Genomic DNA, 20,039 nt, shown 5'->3' with positions numbered 1-20,039 from the left:
GCAAAGGTCAACCTCTCCTGTTACCCTATACAAAGTGGGAGAACTATTTAAATAATCTTTGGGCTAGAAAGAAAGTGAGAGCAACTCCCCAGCCTGGTGGTTTGGGTACTCACTTGGAATGTGGAAGACCTTGGTTCAAGTCTTTGCTCCATAGTAGGCGGAGTGCGGAGTTAACCTAGGTTTCATTTGTGGGCCGTCTGACTCCAGTTCCACTGATGGTGATACACCAGGTCTTTCGTAGCCTGACTGAGTGCTCTAGCCACTGAATGCCTACCAGATTTGGTGCTGCATGCAAGCTAGGTGCCGAAAATTCCTAGTCTGAGGATCCTGCTGAGATTTAAGCATAAGCTAAGTGCCAGGGATCAAGACTTAGGCAGCTTTACACATTCTCACTGGCAGAAATGTAGGCACTACAGGGTTAGATGGCAGCTAAGCAGGGGTTATGAGCATCTAAATTTTGGACTTTGCCACTGAAAGTAGGAATTAAGTGCTTAAATGTTTTTCTGGATCTAGACCTAGTGACAGAGGATGTGGAAAAAGCTAATATACTCAATGCTTTTTTGCCTCTGTCTTCACAAACAAGGTCAGCTCCCAGACTACTGCACTGGGCAGCACAGCATGAGGAGGAGGTGACCAGCCCTCTGTGGAGAAAGAAGTGGTTCAGGACTATTTAGAAAAGCTGGACGAGCACAAGTCCATGGGGCCAGATGTGCTGCATCCGAGAGTGCTAAAGGAGTTGTCGGCTGTGATTGCAGAGCCATTGGCCATTATCTTTGAAAACTCATGGCGATCGGGGGAGGTCCTGGACGACTGGAAAAAGGCTAATGTAGTGCCATCTTTAAAAAAGGGAAGAAGGAGGATCCTGGGAACTACAGGCCAGTCAGCCTCACCTCAGTCCCTGGAAAAATCATGGAGCAGGTCCTCAAGGAATCAATTCTGAAGCACTTAGAGGAGAGGAAAGTGATCAGGAACAGTCATCATGGATTCACCAAGGGCAAGTCATGCCTGACTAATCTAATTGCCTTCTATGACGAGATAACTGGCTCTGTAGATGAGGGGAAAGCGATGGACGTGGTGTTCCTTGACTTTAGCAAAGCTTTTGACACGGTCTCCCACAGTATTCTTGCCAGCAAGTTAAAGAAGTATGGGCTGGATGAATGGACTATAAGGTGGATAGAAAGTTGGCTAGATTGTCGAGCTCAATGGGTAGTGATCAATGGCTCCATGTCTAGTTGGCAGCCGGTATCAAGTGCCCCAAGGGTCGGTCCTTGGGCCGGTTTTGTTCAAGATCTTCATAAATGATCTGGAGGATGGTGTGGATTGCACTCTCAGCAAGTTTGCAGATGACACTAAACTGGGAGGAGAGGTCGATACGCTGGAGGGTAGGGATAGGATACAGAAGGCCCTAGACAAATTAGAGGACTGGGCCAAAAGAAATATGATGAGGTTCAACAAGGACAAGAGCAGAGTACTCCACTTAAGATGGAAGAATCCCATGGACCGCTACAGACTAGGGACCGAATGGCTCGGCAGCAGTTCTGCAGAAAAGGACCTAGGGTTGACAGTGGACGAGAAGCTGGATATGAGTCAACAGTGTGCCCTTGTTGCCAAGAAGGCCAATGGCATTTTGGGATGTATACGTAGGGGCATTGCCAGCAGATTGAGGGACGTGATCGTTCCCCTCTATTCGACATTGGTGAGGCCTCATCTGGAGTACTGTGTCCAGTTTTGGGCCCCACACTACAAGAAGGATGTGGAAAAACTGGAAAGAGTCCAGTGGAGGGCAACAAAAATGATTAGGGGACTGGAACACATGACTTATGAGGAGAGACTGAGGGAACTGGGGATGTTTAGTCTGTAGAAGAGAAGAATGAGGGGGGATTTGATAGCTGATTTCAACTACCTGAAAGGGGGTTCCAAAGAGGATGGATCTAGACTGTTCTCAGTGGTAGCAGATGACAGAACAAGGAGTAATGGTCTCAAGTTCCAGTGGGGGAGATTTAGGTTGGATATTAGGAAAAACTTTTTCACTAGGAGGGTGGTGAAACACTGGAATGCGTTACCTAGGGAGGTGGTGGAATCTCCTTCCTTAGAAGTTTTTAAGGTCAGGCTTGACAAAGGCCTGGCTGGGATGATTTAGTTGGGGATAGCTCCTGCTTTGAGCAGGGGGTTGGACTAGATGACCTCCTGAGGTCCCTTCCAACCCTGATAATCTATGATTCTATGATTCATTGTGTCTCTCCTAGTGCTCTGGTTGAAGCAGTGCAACTCCACACTGATAGAGCCTAGTGCAGGGCCGTGGCTGAAGAGTCATGACTTACCACTATACAAAGAAAGATTTGATCACTTTTTAGGACTTAAACATTTTGTTTAAAAATACGTTCACAGTTCACAAGCACTGGAGTGGAAAACAAGATGTCAATGGCCTGTGAAACTCAAAAATCAAAATTTTCCTTAGAATCCATTGCAGGAGTCCAGGATTGGCCCAGTTAGGAAGAAATTGGCTCTATTTCCTCCAGTTAAATTGGCAGAAGGTTACATTTGTGTGTGTGAATTATAACCTCGATGATCAGCTCTCCAAACACCTTGCAGGTAAAGTGCTATTGCCAAGGGCAGGTCTACACTACAAACTTACGTCAGTATAACTATGTCACTTAGGGGTATGAAAAACCCACACCCCTGAGTGACTTTGTTATCGACTTAACCCCTGGTGTTAGACAGCATTATGTTCACGGGAGATAGGGTGACCAGATAGCAAGTGTGAAAAATCAGGGTGTGGTCGGGGATAATAGGTGCCTATGTAGGACAAATATCCCGAATATCAGGACTGATCCTATAAAAGCAGGACATCCAACAGAAGAGCTGCTCCCATAGACATAGCTACAGCCTCTCAAAAAGGTGGATTAACTACTCTGGTGGGAGAAGCTCTCCATCGGCATAGGAGTGTCTTCACTAAAGTGCTACAGCAGTGCAGCTGCACCACAGCAGCTTTTTAAAAAGTGTAGGCCCATCCTACGTTTTTAAAACTACACTCTGTGCCATGCATGCTAAAAACAGAATAACAAGAGCTGTGTATATTACAGAAAGCGAGTTGGTTCAGCTTTCAAGAGTATTCTGAAAACTAGACCAACCATTCATTTTTGTGGCAACTATAAGATGACTGTCTTCTAGGACTCTGAATTGCTTCAGTACCCTGTGCCATGCCAGAAAAATTGGTCATGAAGTTGAAGTGAGGACAGTAAATTGCTGAAACTTGACCTCTCACAAATATACCTGCAAACAGTCAAAGAAGAAGAACTCACCTCTCCAACACACACATAATGAACCCTCCTCTATGGTATTTTGCTGCAAGAGAAATGTGGGGCTGGATAAAGTTCTCAGTTAGCACATTGAATACTAGTCAAATGTGCTAGTTTAGAACTTTATCCAGCACTGCATGGGGTTTTTGTTTTTTGTGTTTTGGGTTTTTTTTAAGGATGTTCCTGATTTCCTATTCTGTGTGAGAGTTTAGGTTAAGTACTGGATACTTAGACAGGTAGCCCACTAATTAACATTAATTAGTGGGCAGAGGAGGGGGGGGGTTGTGTGCATGTTTTTTGTTTTTGTTTAAAGGCAATGCTCGTATTATTTATAAGTGTGACAATGGCTCCTTCGCAAACAATTCACATCAGACCTGACAAACTCAGTAGCCCAAACTCCTCATCTCTTAAAGGATATCTATCTACAAAAACTTGTAGCTTGTCAAGATTCATAACCATTGCAAGGTTATATATGGTAATATTTGAGGAATAATGTAACTATATTGAAAGTATGCTTTATGGCCTTGGATATAAAAGTTAGTCACCTGGGGATAATATGTCTCAGTGATGACCCATGACCCTTCTCTGGCCAGCTGGCAAGGTAATGCTAGGTTCCGAAAACCATCACAATATATTTTGAAAATCAATAAAAATATTGAAGTGCTTTTTCATGAAAGCTTCTTTTGAATATCTTTGATTCATTCTGAAGGAAGACTCCATTGTCATACATGGAAGCTGTTATAAAACCTCCTCAACCAAAAATGTAAATCTGTTTCATTCATTCCTTGGGCTCAGATTGCTACAGAGCATTTATTCCTAACAAATTTCCTGAGCAAGCTATTATGAAAGAATTTTGTCAGAGAGTAAATCGTAACCTGTCAAGCAATCTTCAGAAGATTTAACATGGATTTTAGCATAGGTGCTGGTATAAGGGTGTGGGCGGTCTGCTGTGGCTTGAAGTGGTTTCAATTATAAACAGGGTTTAGTTTGGTTCAATGACTCTCAGCACCCCCACTATAAAAATTGTTCCAGCACCTCTGGATTTTAGTGTCCACTGATGCTATAAACCTATAGCTTTTCCACTGGATTCTTCTCTTTTTGGGACTCTGCATCCGTTGAAGTGAGCTGTAGCTCACAAAAGCTTATGCTCAGATAAATTTGTTAGTCTCTAAGGTGCCACAAGTACTCCTTTTCTTTTTGCTACTAAACACTCTAGAAAGCCCCCTGCCAGTGACTCATCAAGCTCCATAACCTTTCAGCACAATTATGCATACAGCAAGAACTATTTAGTAACCCTTTAGCAATCATAGAAACGTAGCTGGAAGGGACCTTGAAGCCATAAAGTCCAGCACCCTACATTGAGGCAGGGCCAAGTAAAACCAATTATTTAAGGGGTTGAAAACTTTGACATATGAACATTGACTATCATGGATTCTCATGAAGGTTTTTAGCTACATTAAGATTTCAGAAGCAATACAGTCACCTACAGGACAGGTTGAAGATGCAATAGGGTCTGGTTCTGGGGCATCCCCCAGCAGAAGACCACACAAAGTACTTGTGATGAGGCAGTGCCGGGGGAGGAGCTGTTTCAGAGCCTGCTGGGATACAGGGAATGATGTGGGGATATATCCCTCCAAAGATTTGAATGTACATCTCCACTGATAGATTGCAAATCTTCTGAAGATTGCCTAGTATTAGTATTTTCAGCATCAGTATTTTGTCTACCTTGGGGCTGTGTTACTCTTACATTAAAAATTGCACATAAGAGACCACATTAAACTAGTCCCTAAATCATACTTTTGCTACTTTGGGGCTGGTTAACATTCTATTCTAGACAAAATCTGTGTAAAACCATATAGAAAATCTGCCTGAGAGTGCTCAGATTGGAAATGGCACGTTGCACGCTCCTTGTATTCTGAATAGGGTGAGACTGATTTTCTGCGCGCTCCTACGCGGAATGTGGCTGTGGGGTTGTGACTATGGGCTCCTGTATTTATTTTAACAGTGCTGAAAGTAGGATCTTGCTTGTGGTTATGTGTATTCTTTTGCTATCTTGATGTGTTAGACAGGGTTAAACATCAGGAAATGTAAAGATGGAAAAAGGTGCATTATTATTTGCAGGATCAGGACATTAGTCCCTATTCTCATTCGGTCTACTTCCATTAAGGTCCTTGTGCCAATTTAGCAGGGTTTCCTTGTCCATTGGGTTAATGAGTTTGGTTTTTTGTTTTAGTATGTGTTTTGTTTTTTAAAAAGATGTTTATGAAAAGCTTTGCAATTCTAAGCAGCTACTCTTGCTTGTTATGTCACAATCAGCCTATTTAACAACCTTCCCCCCCCCCCCATGCCTAGAAAAACGATTCCCAGTTTCACTTTAGACTGCAACATTTTCACAAAGCTTTATGCCCATCTTCCTAGTGTCAGTGTCTCATATCAGCATTCATCAACGTAGCTTCCACCATGGCCATCAAGCAATGCCTCTTATCAACTAGGGAATAACCAGCTTTGAGATTTGGGCAAAAAGCTGCATTTGTCTCTGCTACTGTTATCTCTGCCCATATTAAACAAGGCCTGTTGATGATTTCCTCTGCATGGCTGCACTTATGGGAAAGCCTATGCAACTTAAACCAAGAAACATTAGGATTTTCTATTTTTTCCAACCCTGATGTAGAATTTAATAGGCAATTACACACAAGCTATAGAATTCTATAGGGTGGTCTTTCCCCGCCCCCCCATCACAGGGTGCACGGCTGGCCCCTCTTCTTCTGGGCCTGGTTACCCTCCCAAATAAGTCCAGGGAGACTTCAGCTCTGTGCAACACCCATGTCCTTTATTCTTTAAGTGTTTTCCCACCACCAGTGACCAACTATATACAATCCTTACAGGTTTCTTGCCTACTGCAGGCTGGGTCAGTAACCAACGCGAGGGCTTGGGCTTCTCCCTCCCCCTCCCCAGCCTTGTAGCTCCTGCCTATCAGGCTGGCAGATGTTGCCAATCACCAGGCAGACACAAGGCTTTTTAACCAGCCCCAATCTATCCCGCTTGATTGGGGCTGTTTCTCTCTAAGTTGTCTCCTGTATGCATGACGTCTCCTGTATGCACACCCCAGATTGCTCCTCTGCTTCCTTCTAAACCTCAGCAAAGGGTAGAGCTGATTATGTACTATGAACTTCCTGATTTTTATAAATATTCTCAGCATTAGTATTTTCAGTTGCATACACTGGTAATACATCTCTCTGAGCTACAGTGGCAAGACCTGACACAGATATCAATGTGATTGAATGCAGCTGTTACCACCAAATTGCAGAGATGATTAAGATATTGGAAAGATCTAATTGAAAGCTTAGCAACTGGTTTCTAAGGTGATTTAGAATTAACAGCTAATAATGGAAAGCTTTGTGGGGGAGATGTGTGTATATTGGATCTGTCAAGCGATTAAAAAAATTAATCTTGATTAATCACACAGTTAAACAATAATAGAATACCATTTATTTAAATATTTGGGATGTTTTCTACATTTTCAAATATATTTATTTCAATTACAACACAGAATACAAAGTGTACAGTGCTCATTTTATATTTTTGATTACAAGTATTTGCACTGTAAAAAAACCCAAAAGAAATAGTATTTTTCAGTTCATCTAATACAAGTATTATAGTGCAATCTCTTAATCATGAAAGTTGAACTTACAAATGTAGAATTACGTGCAAAACAAACTGCACTCAAAAATAAAACAATCTAAAACTTTAGAGCCTGCAAGTCCACTCAGTCCTACTTCTTGTTCAGCCAATCACTCAGACAAATATGTTTGTTTATATTTGCAGGAGATAATGCTGCCCGCTTCTTGTTTACAATGTCACCTGAAAGTGAGAACAGGCCTTCTCATGACACGCCGGCATTGCAAGATATTAACATGCCAGGTGCTCTAAAGATTCATTTGTCCCTTCATGCTTCAAGCACCATTTCAGGGGACATACATCCATGCTGATGACAGGTTCTGCTTGATAACAATCCAAAGCAGTGCAGCCTGACACATGTTCATTTTCATTACCTGAGTCAGATGTCACCAGCAGAAGGTTGATTTTCTTTTTTGTTGGTTAGCGTTCTGTAGTTTCCGCATCGGAATGTTGTTCTTTTAAGACTTCTGAAAGCATGCTCCACACCTCATCCCACTCAGATTTTGGCACTTCATATTCTTAAACCTTGGGTTGAGTGCTGTAGCTATCTTTAGAAATCTCATATTGGTACTTTCTTCGTGTTTTGTGAAAGTGTTCTTAAAATGAACAATGTGTGCCTGGTTATCACCTGAGACTCCTATAATATGAAATATATGGCAGAATGTGGGTAAAACAGAGCAGGGGACATACAATCTTCCTGAAGGAGTTCAGTCAAAAATTTAATTAACACATTATTTTGTTAATGAGCATCATCAGCATGGAAGCGTGTCCTCTGGAATGGTGGCCAAAGTATTAAGGGGCATACGAATATTTAGCATATTTGGCATGCAAATACCTTGCAATGCCAGCTACAGAAGTGCCAGGCAAATGCCTGTTCTCACTTTCTGGTGACATTGTAAATAAGAGGGCAGCATTATCTCCTGTAAATGTAAACAAATTTGTTTGTCTTAGTGATTAGTTGAACAAGAAGTAAGTCTGAGTGGGCTTGTGGGCTCTGAAGTTTTACATTTGTTTTTGCACTTTCACAACAAAGAGAAAAGGAGTACTTGTGGCACCTTAGAGACTAACCAATTTATTTGATGCATCCGATGAAGTGAGCTGTAACTCACGAAAGCTTATGCTCAAATAAATTGGTTAGTCTCTAAGGTGCCACAAGTACTCCTTTTCTTTGTGCGAATACAGACTAACACGGCTGCTACTCTGAAACAACAGAGATTCCACTACAGTACTTGTATGAGGTGAATTGAAAAATATTATTTCTTTTATCATTTTTACAGTGCAAATATTTGTAATCAAAAATATACACTTTGATTTCAATTACAACACCGAATACAATATATGTGAAAATGTAGAAAAACATCCAAAATATTTAATAAATTTCAATTGATATTCTATTCTTTAACAGTGCAATTAAAACTGCGATTAATCACAATTACTTTTTTAATCGCGATTAATTTTTGAGTTAATCGTGTGCGTTAACTGCAATTAATCGACAGAGCGCGAACCCACACAGGTTCATGCTAATCATAACAATTATTTCTTGTATCAAAGGAAACCTTAGCGTTTGGTCTGTGAATTTTTTTTTTTTTAGATAGCTCAGGTACAGTATAAACTTGTTTCAAGTGGGGATAACTGTTAGGAAAAATTTAGGAACATAAAAATATAGCTTGAAGTCTTTTGTAGTTACTGATGGGCTCTTCAGTAGCCTACTTAACTAAAGAAAATGAAATTGTACTAGGATAATCAATTTTATTCAGACAATAAATTAACATTTTAAGAGTGAAATCTTAAAAGAACCTGAAGAAAACCTCACTGGTGTCAAAGGTATAATGTACAGTTTGTCTTACGTTAGACACTCAAGAATACTCAGAGGTCAGCAAAGTATAGATAATGCTAAATGATGTGTTTAAGAAGGGGATTTGGCCATCCATATCTTAGATTGCCAGATACAGAGTCTGATTCTTCTTTCACTTTTATTAGCATAATTCAACTAATTGATGTCAGCAGAGTTTCACTTCTGTAAAACCTGGAAAAAGTGAGAAGGATCGGCCCACTGTCTGTGGAACTAGTGAATAGGGAGAAAACACTGTTGGTATAGATGTGAAGCACTATTATTTCTGTAGCAAATTAATGTGGACAATTTCTTGAAAACAAGAAGAAATATGGTAAGTCTTGAAAAATATTTTGGCATTCCTATTTACAGCTAGAAGACACTGCACATAAAGGGAAGATTTAGAGATGGTTGAATAGTACAGGGAAATTATTCCTAAATTCTCAATTTCATTTTGAGACAGTCCTGGCCACTTCTTTCTCCTCTTTTTTTCTTTTATGCAATGTGTGTGTGTCTGAAGACCGGGGAATGACTTTTTTCTTGTGTGAATCCCTGTATTCATATGCAGGGTGTACCTGTTTTAATATTTGTCATCCAATCAAGAAGCTGAAAAAATGCAGTGTGATTTAGGAGACCAGTTCTACACACCTAGTGATAGCTAATAATTGAAACTGTAGTCTAAAGCAATTTCTTTTCAGCCATATTCCAGTTGTTTGTAATATGTTTGTCCAAGGTAATATCAAACTACACATACAAATTGTGAAAAATCAGTTGGTTTGCAGATAATTCTTATATTGGATAAATTGGCATAACTTCATTGACTGGAAGTTGGGAAATAGGATTCCATTAATGATGCACAAGAAAGAATGAAATTCATCTCTCTGTTGCTTGGCTGTGTTAGTGCTAGAGGAAAAATCATGGCCATCCTGTAAGGAGCAGATCTATTGAGAAAGATGGTGCCATTTTTAAGAATCACTTTTTCAGAGTAGAACTGCTGCAAAGAGATGATATGAAGCATGGATGTGATGCAATGTGTGAGCAGCTATTGAACTGCATAGTGAAATGTCTTCTTAGCTAAATTCCTCCATATGTAACTTGTCCAGGGATGCTATGGCTTGCTGGATTAAGTACAGAAGTACGTTTGTGTCACAGATCTTCTTTGTGTATTTTTCAGACTTTTTCCACATTAATAAAAATCTTCAGAATTGTTGTTAAATATTTAAAGAATGCAGACTAAAGGGCATAGTCTCATGATGGTGATGTGCCGGGATTTAAATGTGTAACTCCAATTAGTGTTAATGGGGATTTCTTAAATAAATTCCTATGCAAACAGGTAAGAATATCCCTGCTCGTATTTTGGTTTGAAGCAATTTCACTTTTTGCCTTTCTTCATTTCACTTTATATGTGCATTTTATATGTGCAATTCCTTTTCTCTTTTAATGAACACTGTCAAGAACCTCATTTCCCTTAATCTGAACCAATTAACGATTTTACACTTTCCATTTGCTGCAAAAAATGACTTGGTTTATATAAATGATAGAGATGTACATGACTTTCACAGTTTGACTACATCTTCCCCATCCTTACCTTAATCAGTGTGAAAACTACTGTGAAAAATTGACTTACTCTGCATTAAAGTATAGCAAAGATGTTTAGGTAAGAGTCTGCAAACTAATTGTTTTTCACCAGAATTGGGCATCTAGACCAGTAGACCCAGTCCAACTTCCATGGAAATCAGTGGGAGGCTCTCTTGGGAGTTGAATCAAGCGCAATGCTACAATAAAAAAACTGAGTAGATCTATATTCCATGAGAAATGACAAGGATTGTTTTCTTTTGGGTATTCATATCAGGAAGGCTTATCCCAGTTACTTTTTTCAGCCTTGTGGGAGGCTTGAATCTGGCATTAATCAGCGGTCAAAATTTCAGCTAATGTCAGGTTGTTTGTTGGGTTTTTTGGTTTTTTGCCAACCCCTTTTTTCAATTTTTAAAATTATTTATCTTAAAGTAATATCACCTGGACTATTTTATCTTCTGAATTTCTGGCAAAGTACCTGATGTTCACACAAGTATATTTTGTGTACACAGCCTTACTTAACTCCATGGTTTCTATATTTTCAATATAATTTGAAACAAACCAGATGGGTGAATGAAGATGAGTCTCTTCTGACCTGACCCATCTTTACTGGTTTGAGTTGCAGAACCAACTCCCTTTTCAACCTTTGGGGCCATTGCTCTCTGTGCTCTCAACTCAGAGTTTGGATCCTCAGCCACTTTATCACTAAATGGGTCCACAAAGAGACCGCTGTGAATCAGCACTCTTCCCATCTCAACTTTGCTTTGGACTCAGCACAGTGCTTATCCAGAGAGGCATACAGGCCACATCCAGGAAACAATTCAAGATCTTCATGGCATATCTGACTAATTCTCATCTTATGTTTCACATGGTGTGATTGTTATTTTTCAAATAATTACAGATTGGCAGAAGGAAAGTGGTAGATGGACTATATTTAATTTTTAACAAAATATCTCATGAAATCTTACCCATGAAAAAATTCAAGTTGCCTTTGATAGGAATAGTGTTCACATATTGAAACCTGGGTGAAGCACTATAAGGAAAGAAAAATCAATGACAATAGAGTGAGATTTTTCTGGAAGCGTCTAAGGTCTCACAGGGATCGGTAAGAAGTCAGGAAAATTATTTGAAGGGTCTTAGAAACAGACATATGGACAAGAAACTAACAATGAGATTCAGCATGGGTTAAATATCTTTGGCACATAATTCAGTGAAGATTTTTTTCTAGCCATTTTGACCAATTTTTTTTATTCCAGATAATTGTGCTCTTTTGACAATATAAAAACCAATGATTTTGTCATTAACTGAGCTGTCAACAAGTTGCATCTTCTGTATTGAAAAGGCCAACATAGTTCTGAGATAGTCCAAGGAATGAACTGTTTTTGGACTTTGCTCATTTTTAGGAGGTCTGTGTCTTCATCCTTTACTAAACAATAGAGATTTTTCACAGATCAACAATAGTTTATTCAGTCAGAATTCTCAGTGTCTTCTAGTATTTTATATGTAAGATTTAAATAAAGGCTCCCACTTATGATTCTAAGTTTTCTGCTGAGCTTTAATTATTTAATGTAACCTCCATAGTAAAACATCTAAGGACAAAAAGAAAAGGAGTACTTGTGGCACCTTAGAGACTAACCAATTAAGACAACAAATAAATTGGTTAGTCTCTAAGGTGCCACAAGTACTCCTTTTCTTTTTGCGAATACAGACTAACACGGCTGTTACTCTGAAACCCATCTAAGGACAGTTGTCTAAATGCAGTCTGGCTGAAGAGTCACAGACACTTGTGTGGTTCATTACAAAGTCAGATTCTCTTGGGCATTTATGTGGACTAAAAATACCTGTGACATTAACATATGGTTCATGGCAAACAAATTTGAGTGCAACTAAATCTTGAAGACAACCTTTGTAAAATCAGGTCACCTTGAAGATAGACTTGTAAGTTAATTTGGAATTTGAATAATCAGTGAATGACATTTACAACGCTGATGCCATAGTTGAGGTTGACTTGCCATTTCTATTATAAACTCTATATGTCAGTGATGTATCAGCCATTTTCATTTGCTTGAAGCATAGGCTTAAAAATTATAGGCTAAAAGGCATGTTTTGCTTAGCATTGGTTTCAAATTTATTTATTAGGATGCAGAGGTATCAAAAAGAACCGAGTGGTGTTAGAGGCATTTGAAACTCGAGAGAATTTGTGTAAGCAATTAGATCAATTTTTATATCTCATAAGAAAAATAAGCATTGACATTTTAAAGGGAAAAAGAAAAGGAGTACTTGTGGCACCTTAGAGACTAACCAATTTATTTGAGCATGAGCTTTCGTGAGCTACAGCTCCTTTTCTTTTTGCGAATACAGACTAACACGGCTGTTACTCAGAAACCTGTCATTTTAAAGGGAGATTCTCAAAATTATCTGCTATACATACTCAGTAACGTTAATTTCAGAGCTCATGATACTATCTGACAACACTGTAACAGAATGCTGTTATTGAAGAAGTTTGATTTTTAAATGAAAGTCCGAGAATGCACTTAAGAACCAGTGAAACACATTTACATATTCTCATTAAGTGACTAAACATTTTATCAATAACAATGCCAAAACTGTCAAAGGTAAGGAATTATGAAACTGAGGATGCCCATCATTGCACTTATATATATAAAATACATTTACACCATTGAGCCTATTATTGCAGAATCTGAGAACAGTGTGTCATATTATGTCAAAGTTGTGATAAATGGAGATACTTATGGAATAGAATTTCCACACTTCAGCTGCTAATCCTAGATTCTGAGGTATACACTTGTATAACCATCCAGTTACCATTTTATTCATAGGAATATGTGGTGAGATTTCAAAAGCGCTCCACATTGGTCTAATTCTGTTTCCATTAGAGTCAAGGGACTGTTGCGTTAGATTAGACTACAGAATAATCTTTGAATTATAAGAAGGAATATAAAATTTGCTTTTGATTTAATGAGAAAGGGAATTCTATATATCTGACTTCAGTTACTTCAGCTTGTCATTATGTTGATTTTAATAAAATAGATGCCATAAGAAAACTCTCTTAACATTGACATATGAGGATAGATTCACTGCCAGGGCTTGGGCCAAGAGAGAGCCAAACAGAGCCAGTAAGATGTAACCATCTCTCTCCTTTGTTTCACCCAGTGGTTCTCTACCACAGCAAAGATTCTGCCCTGTCATATCAAACCAAAAAGGACTCTTGAACTATCCAGGACAATTTAGAATTTCATATTATGCTATGTTCCATTGTTCTGTTTTACCCATTGTGGCCTGAGCTAATTAGAGAAACTCTGTCTATGCTGCAATCAAAGAGCCATGGCATGACCATGGCTGGCCCAGGTCAGCTGACTTGGGTTTGTGAATCTCATGCTACAGGACTATAAAGTTGCAGTGTAGATAGTTGGGCTGGAGCCCAGGTTCTGAGACCCTCCATCATTGTGGGGTCTCAAAGCTCAGACTCCACCCTAACCATGTACACGGCAACTTCTAGCCCTGCAGCCTAAACCCTGTAAGACCAAGTCACTGACCTGGGCTCTGAGACTCTGTGCTGCTGGGTTTTTTTACAGTAAGGTAGATACATCCAATATAGCACTTAACTGGATCAAAAATTAGCAAAACCTCTAGACATATTTTCAGGTCAGATGCCAATTGTCAAACAGGAAACTGGCATCGGGCAGTTCAGGCAAACAAGAAAAATGCATCTATAGCGCTTGTGAAGGTCAGATATGGAGTAGCCAAATTATATTAAATCAAAGTAAAATCAGCAGTACAGAGTTAGAGTCACATAAAACAGCCTATCTAAGGATGTACTGCAGGATAAAAAATTGAATCTAGATAGAACAGTTATGGGTAATGCCAAGAATAGCAGTTTTCTTTTTGGCATCCCAGAAGCTGGCATATTATACTGCTAATTTTAAAATGAATGATGGAAAATGTGATCTGACAAATAAGTCCACAATGGGAAGTTTTAGAAAATAGTATTTAGTAGGATTGGTACAACAGAATACCCTTTTTTTCTTTCTGTGAACTAGTATTGGTTTGATAACTCCAGCACACATGCATTGTGAGCTTTTTCCCATTTGTGTGGTATGCAACATTTGATGTTCCTTTATTTATTTAGAACATTGTATTGTAAATGTTTATATAGCATTGTATAGAAATGCACTGTGAAGGAAAACATGGCTAACTTTGGCACAACCCCAAAATTATACAGCAAATCATCATGGGTGCTGATTCTGCTCTCACTGAGGTCAATGCCCAAAGCTCTCAATGGCATCAGGATCAGGCCCCTAACTATTTTTTCCTTATGCTATTTCTAAGTTAACTGGAAAGGTAGAACTATATCCTGCTCACCCGACTCATGCAAACACTCCCATTTACTTTCGTGGGACTAGTTGTTTGAGTAAGAGTTTGGCCTGTAATCAGAAGTTCTTGTTTTCCAATTTTGTGGTCCTCTATTCATTTCTTTAGCAATAGGAGGACAGAGCAAATCTATGGTATGCTTTATCAGTTAGTTTAATCAGGTAAACACTTATCTCTGTCCTTCATCTGAGAGAGAGAGAGAAAAGGAAAACCTCCCGGGGGGGGGGGGTTCAGATTTTTCTTCTGACCTGACATGTTATACCAATTTCCCTATTGTACAATGGGCTGGGAAAGATGATGTTGTCTTTCTTCACAAAATAACAGAATACACTGCCACAACAGTGCAAGCTGCAGGCAACCAAGGATACACTGCACTTTAAAGGAGGGTGCAGTTAAATGGTGGTAGGAACTATATTAGGTGGACTGTGGGAGGGACAGCCACCGCAGTTATAAGCCAAATACTGCTACCACAATTTACCAGTACTGCAGTTCATTGTGTAACTTTGCAGTTTTTTAATGATATTTACAGAAGAATGTACTTCTTATGCAAGTCTCAAGGCTGACATCCTGAGAGAATCAATTCCTCTGTTTATCCCGATACGCCATAAAATGTGGGGAATGGAAATATAAACTTGCCTGCACTGCACTGCTCACTTGCCCCATCCTTGATCTGACAGGTGGTGTCAGTTGGCATGCACATATGTTCTCTCCATATGCTGTAGCAGCCCTGCAGATAGCTGTCTCAGCAGACCTCAAAAGTACTATCCAGAAAGACCATAGACTGTCCAGTGGCAAAGGCACTCAGCCAGGTTTATTGCTGATAGTCTCTACATGAACACTATCACATGTATGCCGTGACAATGGACTCCACTCAGTCAGCAGCATGACTTTCTGCTGACCCTTAGGCTGGACAAAGGTGCCCCTCCTATGATTTCTCTCTCTTTTTTTTTTTTAAATCTATCCTCTGGTACAAATAAGTTCCATACTACACTCCTGATGTGGTTAGTTACCCACCCTACACCTTGTACCTTCTGGTTCAAACACAACACCTCCATCCGTCATTCTATCTTCTTATCCTTGTCTTTACTTGGGGTTGGTGTTTTCCTGTACCATCTCCCAGGTTTGTGTTTGTCATAACTCTGGGGTATACCTATACTAGCCTTCTAGAATATGTTTACATGAATACCCGTATTTAGTACTTATTGGGAGTTCCTGAGTTTTAGCAACATTACGTGCCTTTACCAAGTTCATGTATTGGACAGTGAACTTGTAAGCAAGTGTCTGCTTTATGATAGGTCCTGGTTCATAGCATGGACTAGCTTTGCTGACTGTGGTTCATTTTTCAGGTCTTGCACCAGGCCCAGTGCTCCAGCCTCGCTTGCTCTATTACAATAGGGTTTACCTTTTGGGGTGACAGAGCACTTTGGTCTCCAGAGCAGGGGATTCCTTGGCCTTCCTGCTAACAATGCTAGAACAGTTTGTCAGTCATGGGGTCGAAAGAGCCCATCTGCCACTTTCTTTTCAGATGCAACTGTGGTATCTAAAATGTGTTTAATGGGGCATTTGTGCATTTAAAATGTACTTCTGTTTGATTACATTTTTAATTCAATGAAACTCTTTTAAACTTGAAACAGAAATAGGGTGATGTAGTTTGGAGAGCAGGAAAATTTCTTATCCTGGAAGTAGTTTAGCAGAGTTCACTGACTCTGAAATGTCGGCTAGAAAGCCTGATCCTTTTTCTCTGCAGTATCCATACCAACGCCTATGCTTCCTGCTTCTTTTGAATATCTCCAAACACGAGGTTAGCTGTAGAACTTTTCTGACAATCCTTTTTTGTTCTTAAATCACATTTTGACCCCATCAATCTGCATTCATTTTTCACCCGCTCTTTTGTGTAATTGGGGTCCCCACCTCAGCTCTAACTACCCCACATATGTTCATCTTTTCAATTTTCTTCCTCTTCTCCCCCACTTCAGTAACACAGGGTTAGAGTGGTAGAGTACCTTCAATTCTACTTGAGACTGAATGATTTCAGAGCTAAGCTAGCTTTGCAAGTTTATAACTTTTTCTCACTGCAAGTAAATACATGCATAGAGACTCTATCTACTATACATATATTATGCAAATTTGAAAATGTTTAAATCAGAGTGTTACTGAATTGAAATCTTTTATAAAGGATGCAATGAATGTATTTGACAGTTTGGCAGCTGGTGAATGCCAGTGAAGGGAACAAAAAAGAATCTGTATCAGACAAATGTAATATTGCAAAATGGAAAAAAAATAACAGGCAGAGAGACCTAGAAGGATTCACTGGAGCAAGGGGTCTGTAACAGATAGATCAAGGGAAAAAATACTCTAAATTAGTAATCTAGCTACCACGTTGTTTGCTTTTACCTATGGGCATAGACAAATCACTTCTTCCAGTAGAAATAGCTGACCCAAAAGGTTACAAGTAGAAGATACTTATTGTACATGAATGTTCCTCCTTGAGCTAGTCCACAGTGACACTGCATTTCATAGATTCTGAGGTGTAAAGGGACCATTATGATCCTCTAATCCAGTGTTTCCCAAACTTGGGACGCCGCTTGTTCAGGGAAAGCCCCTGGCAGGCCAGGTTGGTTTGTTTACCTGCCGCGTCCTCAGGTTCGGCCGATCGCAGCTCGCCGCTGCAGGCCAATGGGGGCTGCAGAAAGCGACGGCCAGTACGTCCCTTGGCCTGCGTCGCTTTCCGCAGCCCCCATTGGCCTGCAGCAGTGAACCGCATCCAGTGGGAGCTGTGCATGCCAATGGGGGCTGCGGAAAGCAGCACAGGCCAAGGGACGTACTGGCCGCCACTTTCTGCAGCCCTCATTGGCCTGCAGCGGCGAGCCGCGATCGGCTGAACCTGCGGATGCGGCAGGTAAACAAACCGGCCCAGCCCGCCAGGGGCTTTCCCTGAACAAGAGGCATCCCAAGTTTGGGAAACACTGCTCTAATCTGAGATCCTGTGTAACGCAGACCAGAGAATCTCATCCAGTAATGGCAGCAAGCTCATAATGTCTGTTTGATCTACTGTTCCTTCTAGAAAGACATCCAATATTGATTTAGAGCACTGATGTGATGGAGAATCCACTACATCCCTAGGTAAGATATCTCCAATGGTTAATAACCCTCTCTGTTAAGACCATGCACCTTATTTCTAGCCTGAATGTATCTAGCTTTAGCTTCCAGGCTTTTTCTTTTTCAGGTACTTCCTCAAGACCCATTCATACCTTGACACAGCTGAAAGAAATTAACCAACTAATTTATGGTTGATAATTCTGATAATTGGGCTCCTTTGAGGTGCCTCATGTTGGGCGTCCAAAAATGAGGCATCCAAAATCAGTAGTCACTTTTGAAAGGTGACACCTTACATGTAAATTTAAGTAAATTCCCAAAAGGCCAATTAGAATAAATTGGTAGAGCTGGGTAGGAAATGGCTTTTCTGTCCTGGGTGAATTTTCAAGATTTATATATTTTTTTAAAAAATCCCAAATTGGGATAAAAAGTCAATCTCAAAAAATAGTGAGGCATGATGTTTCAACAATTTCGAAACTTTTATTTTCTTTTTAATCGTGAGATTCATTGAAACAGACACTTTCCTATGAACGATTTCAGTTTTGACACACCAGCATTTTCCAATGAAAAAACATTTCAAAAATAAACATGTAACAGAAATGTACTTGTTGAGAAAATTACACAATTATCCATCCAAATCAACCTGTTTGTGGAACAAGGCTTGCTTGATTTGAGTTGTATGCATTATTTTTTAAAGTATCAGCAAAACAAGCAAAGGTAATTATTTCATTGACTTTATAGGAAAAACTGAAGATGTTGTTTCATTGTGGCATAAGAAATATCACCTCTCCTTCTTGAAATCAGTAAATCTATTGTTATTAAAATAGTCAGGTTTCTCAAGCTATATGTAATTCAATAACAAGATATAGATACAGAATGGAGAGTAGGGCTGGAGTTCATAACATACCAATCAGGAAAATAACAGTCAGGTAGTGAAAGGGGATTTGAAATTCTACCTTAGCGTCTCCACTCAGTATTTCCAGGTTTTAGAAGACATCAAGTTAGAAATAGCTGCTGATTTCTCCCATTTCTTCTCTCCAAGAACAGCCGGGAGGAACACCAAGAGAAGTGAGAGTAGTGCTCCTCGCACACTGGACAGCCACGCATCCAGAGCAGTGCACCATATCGATAGACTGATGCTGCCGCTGCACAAAGGTTGCTCATTAGGAAGTGGAAACTATAAAGATTGGAACAGTATGCATGTCTAGTAAAACAAGCCGTAGCCTCCCTTTTGAAAGGCTGCTGAAAGAATGCTCTGAAATAAGTGTGTGTTTGAAACGCAGCTAACAGTGGGCATTACAGATGAGCCAGAAATAGATCAACAGAATTAGGAATGTTAAAAGGAAATAAAATATGACTTATCTAGCAGCCCATCCTACTCCTGATAATATGATAAACTCGTGAGGCCCGGCTCTCTCCCCCCACTGAGGCTGACACGAATTATTCATATTCTGCAGGGATTGAATCAAGTCCCTGAAGCTCTCATGAATTTACATCAGTTCAAGAAATTCTGCCTTTAGAAGGTCACTTAATCAGACATATTATGTTGGCCAATGTTAAACTCAGGTTTTTTTTAAGGTTGCCCTATAGCGTGAAGTAATTCAGGGCTGTTCACCAGTCTGCTGGCACCTTGATTCTGAACGCCATTATCAACACACGCATTATATTAACTCAACCTCTGAGAACAGGTCCTAGAAATTGACTCAGAAAAAATCACCTAAATCCTTTCCTTAGTTTTAAATAGTTTCTTCTGTTCTAAACCTTTTTAGCTTTTAGAGCTCTTCCCACACCAGAATGAAAAACATTCCTAAAGAAATTAGGTGCAAGGCATTTTCACATCTGAGTAGCTTCATCCACTTCTTTGTCCTTGGTGTTCTTGAGTTATCATGCTTTCCTGCAGTCTCTCAAGGACTTCCATTTACCTTTAGGTCACACACTGGCTAATGCACCAAAGAGCATGGCAATGCATTGTTACAGATATTACCTCTGGGGATTCATTAGTTTGTCTTAGTCACCTTCCTGAAAGATTGCCCAACAGCATTTTCTATTTACGTTTCCTAGAAAATTTTTTCTTCTCAAAATATTCTTCTCTATGTTGGGAAATCCTTCAACCTTAATAAAGAAAATCTAGCCATGCACCTATGTATTTGGCTGCAATCAGTGCAGTG

At 39.8% G+C, this 20,039-nt stretch overlaps 1 long non-coding RNA gene across 2 annotated transcripts in view; it reads right to left on the bottom strand.

Moving 5' to 3' along the window:
• LOC125642591 (uncharacterized) overlaps positions 1–19,256 on the bottom strand; it is a 46,660-nt gene extending 27,404 nt beyond the window's left edge. For both annotated transcript variants that reach the window (XR_012670071.1, XR_007358443.2), the window contains exon 1: positions 18,828–19,256. This is a non-coding gene — a long non-coding RNA (uncharacterized LOC125642591). The remainder of the gene's footprint in view (positions 1–18,827) is intronic.
• Positions 19,257–20,039: the final 783 nt, after the last annotated feature.

Source organism: Caretta caretta, chromosome 9 (assembly GCF_965140235.1).
Source record: "Caretta caretta isolate rCarCar2 chromosome 9, rCarCar1.hap1, whole genome shotgun sequence".
NCBI classification, from domain to species: domain Eukaryota; kingdom Metazoa; phylum Chordata; order Testudines; family Cheloniidae; genus Caretta; species Caretta caretta.
This window is presented reverse-complemented; position numbering and strand designations above follow the sequence as displayed.